The sequence below is a fragment of the Perissodus microlepis genome, chromosome 20 (genome assembly GCF_051167445.1).
Source record: "Perissodus microlepis isolate ML-2025 ecotype Zambia chromosome 20, ASM5116744v1, whole genome shotgun sequence".
Lineage (NCBI taxonomy): Eukaryota > Metazoa > Chordata > Actinopteri > Cichliformes > Cichlidae > Perissodus > Perissodus microlepis.
Window position 1 is genome coordinate 32992482 of NC_140480.1, and position 19039 is coordinate 33011520.

The 19039-nt window shown below is 40.5% G+C and overlaps 1 protein-coding gene across 1 annotated transcript in view; it reads right to left on the bottom strand.

Annotated features, from left to right (window-relative positions):
• plxna3 (plexin A3) overlaps nucleotides 1-19039 on the bottom strand; it is a 148953-nt gene that overhangs the window by 67436 nt on the left and 62478 nt on the right. The window lies entirely within an intron of this gene.

Genomic DNA, 19039 nt, shown 5'->3' on the forward strand with positions numbered 1-19039 from the left:
GGAAAATCTATAATCTAAAGCTAAACTTCAACTAGAAATTTGCAGTTTCATCAGTTCCAAATATTTTCCATATACCGAACGCGTGAAATAAAAATCTGCCTTTTTATTTTTTTATATTTTTCCTTTTGTTTAGAACTTCAACTGGAAATTCACAGATTCAAATGCACAAAGATTTTTTTTCATTGGGCTTCATGCTCTGGTGGCTTTGAATATCCACAGAAATCTGCCCGGCAACTGTGAGGGTGCCTCACACTTAATGCAAAGTGTTGAACTGTTTCATAGCACCATGTAAAAAAAAAAAAAAGCCGCCATTTTACAGATATAAAAGCGAATAATGGGATTAGATTTCACTGAATAGAGATGATGATGATGATGATGATGATGGTGAGCATGTAAAGTTAAATACAGCAGAGGGCTGATGAGGAGACAAACACACTGCTCAAAAATGTGGAGCGACTAAAATAAGATTCCCCAAATCTCCCCAAACCTTCCCGCCTCCCTCCCTCTGTCTGACCCAGAAAAACACCACAGAGGAAGAGGAGGAAGAGGGGGTAAAAGTGGGAGAGGGGAAAGAGAGAGGGGGAGGAAACGGGGATAAAAAAGAAAAGGAGAAAATGAGAAGGGGAAAAAATTAGATGAGAGAAAAAGAGAAGGAAAGAAAATGGAAAATTACAAAAGCGACAATTAAAATCACAGAATGGAAGAGAAATAAGATCTGAGGGGAGTTCAAGGTAAGGAAAGGAAGTGAGGAGAAAGAAAGGGAAATAAAACAGGAATGAAGGAAGGAAGGGAACAAGTGAAGAAAAACACAAAAATATAGAGAAGAGAAAAGAAAAGGAATGAAAACAGGAGGGAAGTAAGTGGAAAGATTCAAGGAAATGACTGAGGAGGCTGGGATAAAAGTTAAATAAAGAGTAAACCACACAAAAAAGGAAGACATAAGGAAAGGATTTAAGGGTGCAAAGGTAGGGAATAAAGAAGGAAAGAAGAAAGATAGCAACAAAAACGATGAAGAAACCAGAGCGTGTGATGAAGGACAAATGTGTGTGCTTCTCTTAGTGTGTTAATTAGCTGTCTGCTCGTTAAGAGGCCGAGCTTAATTAGAGCTGACGAGTTGCACACACACACACACACACACACACACAGGCAGCAGGTCTGACTCACAACCAAATACACACTTGCACAATCCTGTTTTACAGAAACACACCGATTTTCTCTCCCTCTCACACACACACACACACACACACACACACACACACACACACACACTCATAGCAGAGTGAGGGAGGAGACGTTAAAGTAGGACACTGCAGCAGACAGAAACCTAACACAAATTTCTCTCTCAGACACACACACACACACACACACACACACACGTGCTGTAAAATTCAATCTAAAGGTGTAATCTATAGAAAAATGAATTTCCACATTCCACACAAACACCGACCTGTTTCAGAAAAATCTTTGAATTTCATTTTCTCAGGTGAGTTTTTACCAGAAAACAAGAAACTAACAAAAAACAGCAAATTCCAAAATGGGACTTTTGTGGCTGTGCTCGCCGTAGGAATCAGAGGTGGTGGTGGAGCTGGTCTCTGGGGATGTGGCCACCAGTTTGGTTTCCACCAGTTTCCAGTCTCGTGCCAAGAAAGGCAAACATCATCCTGAATCTTTCAGGCATTTCCACAAAACACATCAAAAGTCAGATTTTTGCCTTATTTTCCAAAACAGGATCGCATTAAAATTCTGCCTTTTTCTTAGCTGGAGCAAACATGACATCGACCAATGAAAAACTTCAACGAGCAGCAATCAGAAATCTGAGAGACTGAAAATTAAGATGAGGAAGAAAAGAAGTAAACAGGAGAAGATGAAAGAGAAACAAAGAAAGAGGAGAAGAAGACGTGACGGGGGAGTGACAGAGTGATAGAGGAAGTGACCTTTGACTCGTGACTCCCGGCTGGGATTCAAACCGTCAACACCTGCTTTGTTCTGAGCACAGCCCGAGGTCGCGATCTCACCCACACAGCCTCGCTCTGACCTTTGACCTCTCGCCCAGAGACACAATCCGTCTGTCGTATTGTGTTGCCCCGGGGTGTGCTTCGGCGATGAGCATTACTCACGTTGTGGGGACTCGACAGAAAAAGTGCCATTAAGATAAATCGTTAACTTTCACTGTGAAGTTTGTGGATTGAGCAAGTCTCGGGAAACGAATGTGTGTGTTTGTGTGTGTGTGTGTGTGCGCGCGCTGACAGACGCACTCCTTCCGAGATTCATTAACCGACAGGATCATGTGACGAGAACAAACTCGAATGTCCAGCTGAGCTCTGAATCACATATCCAATTAGATTCGGCTTTAACGCCCAGCAGCAGCTGTTTCCACCTGATTTCAGATGCAAGTCACAACTTCCATTAGAAAAGATACTAATTTAACCATCGGCGAGTCGATCTTCAGTGCAAAATGTATACGATTCAAAACTCTGAATCAGGAAACTGTGATATAACAAGTTGTTTGTTTCTTTAATGAACCAAGCTGTTGGTTTGTTTCATCCTTGAACGTCTTTTGGAAAACTGCTGATTTAAAACTTCAGCTGTAAATCTCTGTATCAAGTGTAATTTCTTTATTAAAATCCATCAGTCCAAGTCAGAACTGTCGTCGAGTGCTTTTATTCCTGTGGAACGCGCACACTGTTTAGTAACATAATCCCTATCAGGACTCCCACTGGAAATTTGCTCGTGTCATTTTTTTTCCAGGACAAGCTGTTTTCTCTTTTTTTAAACGTTCCCAAAGTCAGAACTTCTAACAGACAGATGCAGATTTCACCATCATCAAAGCTTTCTGCTGCGCAAAGCTTATCCAGTTCAAAACTTCTATTAAACATTGCTTATGTATCGCTCATCAACTCTTTTTTTTAATGATCCAAACTGTTGTTTTTGTGGGAATTTAGGTCAGAAAACTGCAGATTTCAAACTCCAGCTGTGAATCTTTGCACTGAAAACTTTCTTATTAACCTCCTAAGACCTGAACTCTTTCATGTGACGCATTTTTATTTTCTCTTTGCTATTTGGGCTGATTGGGACCTGATGAATGTAAAAACAAAGAATTACCAGATTTTTGTTTCTGAGAAAAATGAGAGCCACATATGAGGACGTGTGTTGTAAATTTTGATAGAACAGTGGGAGTATAATGTCCTCGTAAGTGGATATCAGGGCTTTGTAGAGCAAAATGTTGTATTTTGGTCTAGACAACCCAAAATGTGATGTCCACATATGTGGACGCCAGGTCCTAGGAGGTTAAAGTTCAGTCCAACTCACGTTTGTCTTCGAGCCCTTTTGACTCGATGAATGTCTCTGTTGAAACTTTCCACTTTAGTCAGAACTTAAACTGCCATCAAGGCTTTCTTCAGCACAAAGCTTCTCCAATTCAAAACTCGCTGATTTAAAGCGTTCGAACAAAAAGATATCTGATTTTTTTCCCCCAGAACGTAAATCAGAACTTCCATTAGAAATGTAGTAATTAATCCATCAGGTTTTCCAGTGCTATCAAATGGAGAACTCTCGAGGGAAACTGGCAGAACTAACAGACACTAAAGTGTTCGACTGTCTTTGTGTTTCACTCTTTCATAAAAAACAACATCAGGCAGAAACGGGAAAATTGACTTTTAGGGATTTCTTTCTGTTTCTCTAAAGGACTGTTTGTCCATGTTTAATTTAAGGAAATGCAAACAGGACTGTCCTCTAAACAACTCACAGTCAGAATTTCCATGAGAAATCATTTTCTTCCATCTTTCTTCTCTGCTTTTCTTTTCCTCCAAAGGATCTCATTCACAACTCCCACTGGAAACTTTCTTATTTAACAGACGCTGATCACCATTTAATCACTGCAGTGTGATTGGGTTCTGTTTGTCTTTGTGGCTGAAACGCAGTTCGAGCCATCCTGATTTTTGGAAACTACGACATTGAAACTCCAGCCTGTACGGAAAAGAAGGAAAAACATCCAAGTCAGAACTGCCACAGAAAACCTGCTGATTTCACATCCTTCTGCAAGCCTGTCTGCAGCCAGTGAATTATTAACCAACACAATCCGAGTCAGGACGTCCATTTCTCACTCTGCATTTTGTTTCTTCCATTAGAAAATATGCTGATTAAACTCTCGTGTGCTCTTCCTCCTGGTGTCTCTGATGCCACTCGCTGCCGTTTCAGTTTGTTAAACGCACACAATTTTTCATTTTCACTGTTTATTCTGCTTAGTTGGTCAGCGACTGGTGGAAACCAGATACCAAACACACACACACACACACACACACACACACACACACACGGCCTGCAGCCAGCTGCCTGAAATTCCGTTGTAATGCAATACCTCCGTGTGTGTGTATCAGTGTGTGCGTGAAATAAGTATTAAACGTGTGGTCCAGCCCGATGGTGAGGGAGGGAGACAGAGTAAAGCTGCCGGTTCATCTGCGATAAACCGACTCTATTACTGATAGTACCGACTCTGAGCGTGTGCATTTACAGCTGCACACACAAGCACACAGGACTACATAAAGCTATTATACATTCATGACAGAACTTCATTTTAAAATCATACGATTAATTTTTTTCCCTGTTTATTTAGATATTACAAAAGCTCCTCTTGGAAGTTTGTTGACTTCGTGTTAACTCTGTTTCCACAGAGCTATTCATTTGTTTTAAAATCATCATTTAAAAACAATTATTGTTACTGCATCCAATACGCTGTGTGTGTGTGTGTACAGTGTGTATTTATGTTTCTGGAGGTTTGTAGTTCAACTCTATTGCTATATGTAATACAGAGCTCCAGTGAAAGCTGACAGTATGATGACAGCTTTATACCTATGCGCACATTTTTTTAGTTCATTTTTAAAACAGTGTTATCAGCAGCAGATCAACTTTTGACTGCATCCTCCCACCAACATCATGGCTCTAATTTAAAGGCTGATAGCGTTGACTATATGTCAGAATCAGTTTCCATCCAGCGGTCCCCAACAATACATTCAGAGACCGGCCTTTAAGGTTGTGAGGATGAACACAACAAAATAAAACCAGTTCCTAGGATGGCCACTTGAGGCTGCCTCCAAAAGTGAGTCAGTCCCAATAGGTTCCCATGTTAAAATGTCGAACTTTTGTGTTTGTTGTTTTGTGTCCCTTGGATTATTTAACTTTCACGAGTCACATGAGTCGGGGGTGTGGCGGCTGGTATCCCAGTATCATTAAACTGTAACTTTTTACCGTGTTTGTGGCTCCTGAGACACGTTTTCATGTATTATCTAACTAAGATTATGATCTGCTTTATGAAACAGGCCATCCAAGAAGCTCTGCTTTTAGTGAGTGAAATTCTAGTATTTTATGAGTCTGTAACTCAGCATAATTAGTCAGGATGTGTGTGTGTGTGTTTCAGCCATGCTGTTTATAGATGCAGCTTGTTTTTGCACAAGGCAGCAGAGTGACATCGTGGTGGCTACGTTCATCTTTTTATATCATCTCGGTCATTACGGCAACATTTCTAGAGTTTAATGACCACAATGGGAATTTTGTGTCTCTCTGTGTGTAACTAAGCACATAAGTAGTAAAAAATAACTATTTAAAGCTTTAAACATGGAGCCACATCGACTGGCAGTCCTGAGGGCTCCTGTAGAAACATTTAGATATGTTATTCCTGTGATTGTGTGTCTGCAGCTCAGTTTGATGCTGTTTCTAAGTCAGATGAGGGAGGTTGTTGTGGTGTTGTATTGTTTGTGTTAGTGCAGCTTTAACCTTGATGTTGTTTCTTTCTTTCTTTTTATTTTTTTTTTAATTGTCGATCATTTGATCATGCTTTGACCCAGTTTTACAGAAACTTGTGTGAGACTTTCATTGAATTTTTTTGATGTAAGATTTAAAATCATGCAAAAAACCACTAAATTAACTCCTGTTGATAATATGAAATCTCACTGGAGTCCTGATGAATAAAGTATTTATCTGTCTTGTATTAAAAAGAAAAAAGAAAACAGTTAAACCTGCACAGACTAGCGTTGAGTTTTCCTCTTCACAGACACTCGTGGCATTTCTTTCGCCTCATTAAAAACACAAACATTTTTCCTTCTCTTCATGTGTCACCTTTCTGGCATGTGTGTTTTATTTTGGTAGAGACCTTGAATTCAGCGTCTTTCTAAAGGCAGCCTCGTTCTGTCAGACTCATTAGTGTCTGTTAACAGACTCATTCAGCTCTCATTCAATCTGTCTGCCTCTCTCTTTCATTCACAAACACATTATAGCACCCTGAAACTCAACACCTGCACTACTTTCCCTACAGCACGCACACACAGACACACAAAAACATGCAGCAAGTCTGTTAGCATGCTACGCTCAAGTTTCATTCAGCTGCTGCTGCTTCTCTGCTGCAGACTCTCCTTTCAGCCTGTGTTCTCACTAATGTGGACAAATTTGAAAATCATGTTTTGCTCAAGCTCTGCTTTGAAACTCAAGCACCCGATAAGAGAGCGCTTCAGCGTTGAGTTTGCTCGCTTAGACCGGACTGCTGCGTCGGAAACAGTTTCTGCCGTTCGGCAGAAACTGTTTCCTCAGACTGATTTGCATGTAGGGCAGCACAGTGGTTAGTACTGTTGCTCCGCAGCAAAAAGGTCCTGAGTTCAAATCCACCATCTGTGTGAAGTTTGCATGTACTCCCGTTGTTTACACGGGTTCTCTACAGGTACTCCTGCATGCACTTAGTGGGGTTAGGTTAATTAGTAACTCTAAACTGCCCATAGGTGTGAATGGCTGTCTGTCTCTATGTTAACCCTGCTACAGCCTGGCGTCCTGTCCAGGGTGTACCCCGCCTCCTGCCCTCAGACAGCTGGGATAGGCTCCAGCCCCCCGCGACCCTGAAGAGGATGGATCATCTGCATGTGGAGCTGCTTTGTTAATTCTTCTAATTTCTTTTAAAAATCAGCTAATTTAAGCCCTTCTAATCATTTAACCTCATCTATAGTATGAATACTCTGTTCATTTTCCTAAAAACTAATCTGGGAATAATATGACATCCTCAACAGGAACATATATTATACATATTACATTTGAAAAATCTTCTAATATAACACTCAGAAAGGCCTTCCTGTTCTATGGAGGCTATTTACTTTTTTAAACCAGTCAGAACTTCTATTGGAAATCTGTTGATTTAAACCTGACTGGAGTTACTGCCCATTACAGCGTGGAAAGACACCAGCACTAAAATGAGAAAAAATGGTGGCATCTTTTATTATTCCTCTGTGAATTCTGTCAGAAAACAATTAAACTGCACATTAGCACCTCCAACAAGATAGCAGAGTGTTAGGACCATCAAAGTGTCTCTTTAGACCGAGTGGGGCCGATCACGCCATCCAGCCGGTGTACGAATTACCACGAAAAGTACTGAAACTCCATTTCAGATGGAAAATAATCATGTTGTCGCCTCCTTCTTCTGACCTGAGATCAGACAAGAGGAGGAGACAGCGTGAGTGTGTGAAGGAGGGCCATCGTATCCATTTAGCTCCTTCAGACGGACACTAAACATTGTTCAGTCAGCCATCGCGCCCTGAGGGAGGAAGAGGAGGAGGAAGAGCAGCGAAGGGTGAAACAGGCAGAGGGGAGGCACTTAAGCTTATTAGTTCCTCCCCCATCCCCCAACACACACAAACACACACATGCTTAAACTGGATTATTTTTTTTCCGTGAGTCTTAAAATCATATTTCCTCAGTAAGCAACAAAATTAGCTGCAACTAATGCACAGAAGACTTAAATTAGCACATTTCTGATGGAAGTTATTCATAAGATCCTTTGGAAGTTCAGTGGATTTTCAAGTTTCCATCATTTTTACAATGATGGAAACTAGCACCACATGCTAGTCCAAAACCCAAACTCTGTTTATCTGTTCACAGCAGATGCTATTATTATGCTTTGTAACAGTTTGGTATCACCACAGCATGACGAGTTTTCCTCACTGAGCTCTCAAAGCTACACCACATATGAGAAGGTGACTGGAAGGTGGTTCCCAACTGCAAACCCGGATCAACGAAGCAACGGGAAGGTGTGGGGTGACAAAAGCCAGAAGGAAAAGAGCTGACAGGCCGAACCAAAGACGAGAAGATTTCAGATCCAAGTAACGACGAATGTAGGGTCCAGTCACTCGTGCACCAAAGGGTTAATCAACCTTAGCGGCTGTTAAAAATGTACTTCCAAAGAGAACGAATCCCAGAGAGTCCGGGGGGAACAGTCCTAATAGGTGTAGTAGTTTTTAATTTGCCTGAGATTATAGGTGATTAATGGTGCATGCAGAGGGAACGTTAGGTTAACGTTCAAGTACAAAGTTTAAGGTTTGGACTCGGCTCAGTTTGTCATCTTATTAGAAAAAGTCAAGTCAAAGCTTCCACTGCAGGTTTAACTCAGCTCTGTGTCTGCCTCTCACACAGATCACAGTTTGTATTTCAACCAACATCATCTTTAAACATCATCTGATTTATCGCTCCTATATCTTTACTTTTCTGCAGAGCTTGAAAACAACAACTAGTCACCGACTGTTAGTTTTAATCAACTCATTGTTCAAGAAATGATGGAAACTAGCACAGCAACAAACCCGTGAGGACCCAAAAGCGCTCTCCCCTTTAAGCCTGCATTATCTTTGCCATGGTAACAATTACACATGCTATAATAGATAATATACCCGCGTATATCCCCTCCCCCACCCACACGTCTCCTGGATTGAGTGGAAGAATGAAATAAACAGAGAGAGAGAGGATGAAGTGTGAAGAGTCTTCAGTCTCTTTGGGGAGCTGACAGATTTGCTCATTCTTCCATCATCTCCCTGGCAACTGAATAATAATTAATCCACCTCTGTGCGCGCGTGCATGGTACGACGGCATGTGTGTGCGCACCGTGTTTTTCTGCAGTGTGTGTGATATTTTTTCTGTTGCCTGTGGTGATGCAACGATATCTATCCTTCAATATGTAGGGCAGCTGGTAGCAAGGAGAGAAAGAGATGATGCAAAAGCAAAAAAAAGAAAAGGGGGTGGGAGTGAGAAGCAGCAGCGGGGGGAAGGATCCAAGTCAGAACTGCCACTGGATATCTGGCAATTTAAAGTCCAACTGTTTGTTGTGTATGCAGCTCATTTTGTCTGTTACTACCAAGTAACTTCAACTCAGGAAAAGTATATATATGAACATTTGCTTTTGAGATATCTCTACACCTAAAATGAAGTTTGATCATTTCTGACTAAATGTTTATGCAACAGCTGATTGATGACCTAAAGGACTGCAGGCCACTGGAGAGGCAGTGACTGCTTTAAGTCAAACGTACGCTGCACTACATGGAACAAGTGAAAAGTCTCCAAGATGCAAGATGCACTGTCTAAAAACAAGCTCCTATATCTCACTGAAATGTTACTCTGCAGCTGAATGTGTCTTGTTTTAAGTGTAATATTTTTTGACTAGAAATAAGACAAATATACTTGGTAAGATTTTGAGTTTCTGCAGTGTGCATTTTCCATTTTATCCTAAAAACCTGCTAAAATGTACCGAATATTTAACAGCAAGTTGGTAAACACACAGGTGCTTCATGCCGAGTCCAAAGTGTCCAAATCCAAACCAGAAGTGGTATCGGACATGTGACAACATCTAACCCCGAGAGTACAAAAATCCATACATAATACAAAAACCTCAGAACAAAATCTCTTGATGTAATCACCTCAGACCCCTACATAGCAAGAATAACTAAAAACAAATCTGCTAATTTTCCTCGGTTGTGTGTCCACAACTAAAATGGAACTAGGCTAATCATCTCCATTAAGTCTTTCTTCTGCATGCAACTTACTTTATCTATCATAGTGAACAATTCAAGTCAAAGCCTCCAGTTAACATGTATTGATCATCAAGTCATCCAAGTCTGAACGTCTATGTTGAAGTTTTCTTTGTCATCTGAATTTCAGTTAACTTCCCAAAAGGTTGATTCTGTTCATCTGGACGTAGCGGAAAATGTTTCGTCATTCATCCAAGTGACTTCTTCAGTCTTAGCTGACCGCAGGTTTCCAACTTATAAACAGTACATTTGTACAAGTAGGCTTCAGTGGTGCTGGTTTCAGTCATGATGCAAATTTTCCGCTACGTCCAAATGGACAGAATCAACCTTTTGGGATTGACTTACCTGGATGACTGAGCATGCATCAAGACGTTCTGTTAACTTCATCGAGGACAAATCTGAACCGGATTTGGAAATCTTCCAATGTATCAGGTATGTTTTACAGATAAAGACACAGGACAGACGACAGAGCTGCAGAGTGTTTAGAGTTTAGCGAGTTTGCGTCTCTGCGTGACACAGAGCAGATCGCACAGGAATGTAAACGACACATCAAAGAAACTGACGGCATACATCTTTGTGAGGACCGCTATTAACATCAGACATTCTCTGGTCCCCGACCTGGAGTCCAAGTCAAACCCTTACAACAAACGTAAACACTAAATATGCTCCAAACATTTTAAAAAAGCCTCCCCAAAGCCAAAAGCAGTCAGTTTGCAGATATGAAAATAAAAACTCTTCAGTTTTTAGCTTGTTTTTACTTTATGCTGGAAAAAAAAACCCAAACCAAAAGTCTTTAAGTATTTGTACAGCTCTGGTTTCCTATTTATTGATGAAAAATAAAAAGTAATAGGATCCTCCACTGGGATTTATCTCTTTTTGGTCTTGCAACAAAACTCGACAAGACATTTTCTGATAATATTTACTTCTTTAGACGCTGCTGTAAATATTTATCCATTTAAAACAAGCAATCAAAAGAAAATCCTGATTGTATATGTACTGATTTAGCTCTCATTGCTCTCCCATGTCCACAAATAAATTAATCCAGGTCAGAATTTCTTTTACGTACTCTGCACCAGAGTTTCACATTTACCCTCTAAACAACACTGGATGTCAAACGAGGCCCAAGGTCCCAGACGAAGGACAACACGTCCTCACAATGTCTAAAACTCACAGCGGTCCTCACAAAGACAAATGTTCAGCTTGTGCCATCCACCTGCTGATGTGCATCTGTCCATCATCCAGCTCCAAGGCCCGGTCCAGCTGAGCGTCTGTGTTTGCTCAGCAGTAATCGTCTGCTTGTTCACATGGACGCAGTATTTGCTGCTGTCCATTCTGACTGTGTGTGTTATCAGCTCAGTTTGCTTTATCAGAGACTGATAAAAGTGTCACTTTCACTCTCTGGTTCTTTTAAAACTTTGACAACATTTCTACCAAAAACCAACAATTAGATGTTTACATCAAACACTTATTAACACAAATGATGAATAATAGCTGAATCTGAAAGCAACGAAAAGAAATATGTTTTAAACAACGTAGAATACTGTCCAACATTTTATTCTGCATGCAGCATCATTTATCTTTTATCTGAGAGGCAGTGTAAGTTATAATTTAATAAGATGTATTCATGGGCTGTAGCCTCTTAATATTAATGAAGAATAAACATAAAGACCATCCCAGTCAAAATTTACTTTGAAAATCACACAATTTAAATTAAAACTGCAACCGTAAAGGAGTTTAGTTTTGTTTTTGTTTTTAAGTCTCTGATGGCCCTCTGCACAAAGACCACTGTCAGTATTCAGTAACAAGTTATCCAAATATATCCGCAATTGTTGTTTGTTGGATTGATGGTAGCTGGCTGGATACTACTACTACTATGATGCATGTTGAGGTTCAGCATTAGTGTTTTGGCTACTGCAATGCTGGTTTATTCAAACCAAAAGCATTTTTTGATGAAAGAGTGGAGTGTTCATTTTTCACTAATAAACTTGGTTAGCTAGCAGCATACACAAACTATACATGCACATTGCACAGGATTATATGACAGGGAATTAGATGATTAGCAGACTTGTTACGAGAATTTAACTCAGCAAAAGGGAATGACGATGTTTTTTGGATGGTGTGTTCACCAGCAAGCTGTAATATATTCAGATAAAATGCTCTAAAGGACTCCAACGGCACTCTTACAGTGAAGCCGTCGTCCTAGTTTCATGATTCAGAGTAATGGCTGAGGCCATTGAAGCTAATTGGGATATGTCGGTCAAAGATCCAACACTCCTAATGCAATTATCCAGGTGGATGAGTTATTAAAAAAAAAATCTCAGAGTGATTATGAAGGGAAAAAGTGTTGATTAGGCCAATGGTTTATTTTGTGTGGAGCTGTAAATATTTTTTATGTTGTAAAGCTGAATATTTAACATGGGAATCTGCAGTGGCCGACTCTTTTTGGAGTCAGCCACCACATACCAGGCTAAAATGCCTGTATAGATCAGTTACTATCCCTAGATTACACTGGGAGGACACCAGTTTGGTTCATGGATGTCTCTGCGGTAATGAAAGATGTTAGCTGTTCACTCTGACGAGACACAAGACCCAGAGCTTGTTAGTATGGATTCAGGTAAGACTGAGCTAAATATGTCTGTCCATGGATTCAGGGTGATGAAACATAAGGAAACTGTTTCAGTGGAAACATCAAACCAAGACATTAATATTACTTATTCATTTTCCTCCAATTAGGAAAGACGTTAATTAATGACTTGCTTTGCTAGCTGCAACATCAAAGGTCACAGAAACACAGATAGAGAGAGCTGCGTTTCCATCACTACAGAGACCTTCCCAACATGAAACCAAGGCTTCCAACTCAAAGCTTTCCTTTTCAGGACTTTTTGTCCCCAAAAGAAACCCGGGTCCCCAAACTGTGAGATAATGAGATTCAAACTAAGTGACTGATACTGTACAGCGTGTCAAAATATGTGTTCTTCAGAAGTCTAACCATGCTCAGATTTAGCCTGGGTGGGGCAGCACACACACACACACACACACACAAAGAATAACTCACAGGCTTTTTTCACTCAGACCACACACACTGGTTTACTGTGTCTGTTCGTGACGTCACACTAAAACGTGCCCTTTGGGACAAACGTTATGGATTTTGCTCTAAAACACAGTCAATAACATGAGAGAGAGAGGGGGGGCGGGGGGGGGCACAAAAGTGTGAGAGAGAGAGGAGGGGTGAGGAGGACAGTCATTAAGGCAGAGAGATAAAAAGAAAAGCGAGGTAGAGATGAAGTCATTCCCCAAGGTGAGGCACACACACACACACACAGCTGTGATAAACTGTGTGGGGGTTTTTTTTCATAAAATTTATTTATCAGTGATTCATTTATCAACCTGCGAGGACACAAAGTCACAAAATTAACCCACAATTTATGGGTCTGTTTAGCAAAAATGTCCTCACTTTTCACAAATGTCCTCACAAGGTCTATAAATAAATGCAGTCCTCACAAAGACACATGTGTAAGAACACGCACACACACCCAAAGCGGTCCCAGGTGTTTAGAGGTGCCTCCTAAACACCTGCATTTATTACTATGGCAGCTACAACAGGGGAAAAAAGAGAGTGTAGCAAGTCACTGCATTAAATAATTACAAGAAACACACATGGCGCAGGAAAAAGGCCTGGATACTGCCTTGAACATACGCACACACACACACACACACACACACACACACACACACACACTCGGGAGGGGAGGGGGGGGGGGGGTCAAACAGTTAGGTAAACAAAGTAAATCATTACTGTGCTCTGTGTCAGGTTCAAACCCGTTAGCGCCGCGACACACCGACACTAACAGCCGACACACTTACAAGGACGGATTACGAGACAAAGACCCTCCACCTCCGCCCTGTCGCCTACAGAAATGTCTCACGCACTGGGTTTTGTGTCCCTTTTAGGCGAGATTAAGCTGCTGTAAATGCAAGTAAATTGACCGAAAAACTCAGCAACATACATGACATTCAGCGGAGGCTCTGTTCTGTCTGTGGAGCTTACAAATCAAAGCAAAGACCTGCTCAAAGCAGATCTGAGTCAGAAATCCTCCCCCCTCTCAGAGTCGCAGCTCAATCTCACACACGAAACATATATTTTTAGATTCAGCGTGGCAAACGGCTTCCGGGGCTATAATTATCTCTGACATCTCTCCAGAACACACCTCCATAAATCTACATAGAAATAAGAGGAAAAAAACTTGAAGTTTTCTTTGGTATCACAGTGATCTCATGTAGTATCTGAAGTATCAGTACGTCCACGAGTCCGTTAAAATAGGCCCAGCTAACTGATGCTTCTACAACTTTTAATGGAACTAATTTAACTAAACAAATATCTCTAATGTCTGGCGTGAGTAAATGGACATAAATCCACTTTAAAACCTTAAAAGGGACCAATTTTGATACTTTTAATGGCTGGTCTTGCTCCTACCATGGCTTTTATTTTTTCTGCTGTAATATGGGCTCCCAAACAGGCCCACGTGTTTTCACATTATAGCAAAAAACAGTCAAAAACAGGTCAAATTTCACACTGACAAGTGGTGATTTATTCCTACAAATGGACTCCATATGTGTAAAAATATAGCATCTAATTAGCATGTGGGCACATGCCATCAACAGGTTTTTTTCCCTCCTCAGAAAGCAGAAACAAACACCAGCTGCTTTTAGTGGACCGCTGTCTCCTCCAACTTGCGCAGCTACAAAATAGCTTAAACTAATTACAGTAAGCTAACAACACTAGTTTTGCAGTTATTACCTATAAAAAAATTATAGCTACATCTCTACACAGAAGGAAAGGAAAAATGAAAAACTAATAACACTGAATTTCCAGCATAGCGCTGATGTGTATATACTTTATGGGTCTTTTCACTCTGTGACTTCAGAAAGGATAAAGCAGCCTAAAATTGTATGCTAACAATACTAAAAGCCAATCTCTATGAAAGCTAGCATGCTAAAGGGTCTCAAAGACTGTAATTCTGTGATCTGTATGACATAAAATTACTATTAGCATCATAAAAGTGATACAGAGTGAAACTAATCTCAGTTTGGAGGGGTACAACTCAAACGATAACCAACAGGAGTGAAGAAGATCATTTTAGGTTTACATTTTAGCATAGAAACTGCCCCTATTCTCTGTACTCCTTACAGCACCATAATAAATTACATTATTATTACTTTAAATATGTTGATCTATATAAAAAGTCACCTTAACTATCACAAAGATCCCAACAGTAATTTAAACATTTAAATGTTAGTTTAATAACATCAACTATATGATATATATGATATAAAACATTTTTCCCTGATATAAAATAAGCAGTGTTGGTAAAGGTTTCTTTGTAGCCGACTGAACAGCTTTCAGCTTTCAGAGATAACAGCACTACTCCTCTGTAAAGTATAAAGAAATTATTTGTACATCTTGACAAAGTCTTTGAATCACAGCATATAATCACTGTACAGGTGATGATTTTGTGCGTTTGTATACCTCACACTGTGATGTGTAGAGCAGGTGTATAACAATATAACGTATTATTGAAACAAAACTCATTTTTATGAGGCTCTTTGTTCATGTTGTAATTATTTAAATGTGGATGTTTAAATCTTTGTTTACAGTGAATGTTTGCCATTATTTACATTAAATCATTGAGATTACATTTCATTTCTATCTATCTACTGTCGACAAGTCATATAAAACACTGTCATTAGAGCCCAGGGTTTGGACTACTCTGACTCTTTCTGATGTTTCTGTTTTATTTCTCTCTGCTTGTTTCAAACATTATATATTTATCTATTACAGACACAGCATCCCCACCAAATATAAGCAGAGCAGCTCACAAACACTGGGTGCAGCCCTTTGGTAGGCTTCCCGCTGTCTGCCAAGCAGAAGACAGTAGCCTTTTAGGGAGGATGCCCTTAAAGTTAAATGGCTGGGGAACTGGGGGGCTTAAACTTTTTCTTGTAAGCTGTGAATCATGCAGGGCTACTCCAGTGGAGTTCCAGGACATAAATATAGAGCCTGAAATGAGCAGACTATGAGCGGTATATGCCAGTTGCATTTCTAAAGTTAATGTTCCAGCTGCCCACTGATTTATATAATAATCAGTTACCATGAGGAAAGTAGATCTTTCTCTGTGGAAACGTCTGAAACTACAGCTACTTTCAGATATTAAAAGAAAAAAATTACATTTTCCAACAGTGGAAAGATTTAAACTTGCAATTACCATGACAGAAGTTATATAACTAATTATATAAGTGTATAAAACAGCCAAAAGCCAAAGACTTAACAAGTGACAGCAGGTTTAAACTTCATCACAGAAGTGGATCGTACATCTGCTTTTAACTTGAACATCTGGAAGCACTCTGAGAGGGTTCATACTGTAAGTTGATGTTTTAACACATCGTTGATTCGTGCTCGCCAAACTCCGCCCTCCTCTATCGCAGAACTCGCACATGACAGTTGAGCTACACCTCTATGGAAACCAAAGCACACCGGATTCTGAATAAAGTCCACACACACACACACACACACAAATATGGGGTACATAAACAGACAAACAACTGCACATTAGCACAAAAACACAACCTGAGGCGAAGGAGGCGATTTATGAGTGTCTGGCCGGCCTCTGACAGCTGCAGCTCGTCCAGGCGGAGACATAAATCTGAGCCCAGGCTTCAGACTTGGCCTGTTTTCCTTGATCCATTTAGAGCCTATTAGAGAGAGGGTGGGCAGGTAGTGGTGGTCATGCAGTAGCTCTGTGACTAGAAACCAGGATAAAAGGGTCGACTTGCCCGAGAAAAATCACGTTTCCTAGTATCCTAGTAATCCAGGGATAGTTATCTGCACGGTAATAGGCTCACTGGAAAACGGAGCTGGTTTCGACACGCTTTTCTTGGTCCGTTTTTCTCTGGTAATGTTGTCTTTAAAGGTCTCTGTGAATAATGGAGGAGATGGTGTGTTATTTATAATTTTAAATAGTTTTTAGGTGTTTTGAGACACGATGGCAGCACAGCTACACATGAAAGGAGAGACGGATAAAAAAAATGTAATTTCACCGCAGCTAAACGTCCTCCTGCTCCAAAATATGTGTCTGTTTATTTGGACTTTTCTTGTTTATTTGCACAAGGAAAGCAGCATGAGTGAAGAGTGGCTGTTGTCCAGAGGAGGCTCAAGTTCAAACTGAAACTCAAAGTGAGGACGATTATTTGCATTTGCATTAAAAACGGCACTCATCCTGACACCAGCAGCTTTAACATGACCACAGCTGACTGCACTGCAACTCAGGCATCCTGTTGTAACATCTTAAGTTAACTTGAATTTGTTAGTTCTTTAGCTTTCCTGTTTTCAGTTTAGAGTTTAGATATTGTATTTCTTCCCAAACTTCGTCTTTTTATGTATAAAAACTCATCTGAAAGAAGCTGAATATTGTACCTCAAGCTAAATAAAGTTATTTCATGTATTATTTTAGATTCATACTATGATCTTTTGTAATCTTGATCTCTAGGGAACACGCTATTTGGACCAGACCCACGTCCAGTGCATTCCTGGGGTTAGTGAAGGGTAACGCTGCATTCAGCTCTGTTAATACACAGAAAACAGTCTGACATAGCCGAGCTTTCTTTGTCTTTAATATCTTGACAAAACCTAAAAAACCTGCTTTGGTGCCGTTTACAGGTTCATCCCAAGTTATCAAATTTATCTAGGATGCCTACTGACTGGATGTCTGCTACCAAAGAAAAGAGGCAGAGGGAGAAGTTTAGGGATGATTTCTCGGTTGCCACAGCAACTGCCAATTGTCTCTAATCTAATTTATGGCCAATAAAAACAAAAACACCAGCTGGTCCTTAAATCAGTAAGAACAGGGCCGAGATTTTCTTCCGAGCCTGTCTGAGGGAGTTTCTTTCTATGCTCATATGGGGGTGATATGCAGTCCTCTGAACTCCAAATGCTGCACTGTGGCATCCAAAGAGTTCAATGTTCGTCTCATCTGACCAGACTATTGTCTCCTAGTGTTCTACGGGTGATCGGCAACATTTAAACTTCACCGTATTTGTTCTTCAGCAATGTCTTGAGTGGTGAGCGTGGATACAGGCTGTGGCTGTGGCTAACCAATGACCCGAGTGTGTCTTGAAACAATAAAGCTGCAAAGGTCTTGAGACACCCTCTTATAGGCCATCTGTTGGGACTGAACCAGCTGGTTTAATTTGCACTAAGATCCAGGATTGTTTTCTAATTACTGACTTTTTGCTCCCTTCCTTCATGTGTTCAATACTTTTTCCCTGTGTCATTCCTCATTATCACACAGAAGTTAATTTATTTACGGACATCTATGGTTTGATTTCTTTGCGTGTGTGGATTGGATGGATCGTTACAGACATCTGGAGATAATTTCATGTCAACTGGACCTTTAGAAATATATTTACTTTGAGAATTTGTGACGTGTTCAGTATTCGTTTCACCGGCTGTATATGGAGAGAGGGGTGTGTGTTTGTGTGTGTGCGGAGCTCAGGTGTGAAGCTCCCTCCTGCAATCACACACCAATCAACCTCAGTTAATATCCAACCATGAAGTTTCACTTATTGGCAAATTTGTGTGTTTGTGCACTTGTGCATGTATCTGTCTGGGTACAGGCTCAAGTTCTAGACGTAGCGATGACACCGTTTGAGGTTTCAGACTCGAATTTGGGGTTCAGGTTACAATCAGACTGTCAGGCTTGTTATAATCCTGGTTACACATTATTATTGTTACGGCAGCCAGATCCCCACTAAGATAGAAGAATAATTGTGTGTGGCTTTACATACACTCGAACTTGTGTGTCTCGAGCACTGTAGCAATATAAACTGTTTATGTTGGCAAATGCACACTTTAATTCCTTCTTACAACACCTAACCAATCAATGGCCTCACTCTGCTGAGAGAGTGATGCGATTGGCCAGGAGCCCAAAGTGATAATTAACCAGAGTTCAGTTCAATTTCCAAGAAACATCCAGAGAGGAAGAAAACCCTCAAACAGTCCAGATGATATCCAACAAGGTCAGGCGCGACTGGAGGCAGAATCGACATGAGAGCTGAGTGTTTTTCCAAATCATCCAATCACCTCCTGGATTGATTCTCCTGCAGGCTAGCCATTGGCTAAGTTAATTTCTATGGAAATCAGCCTGTATAGACTCATTTGG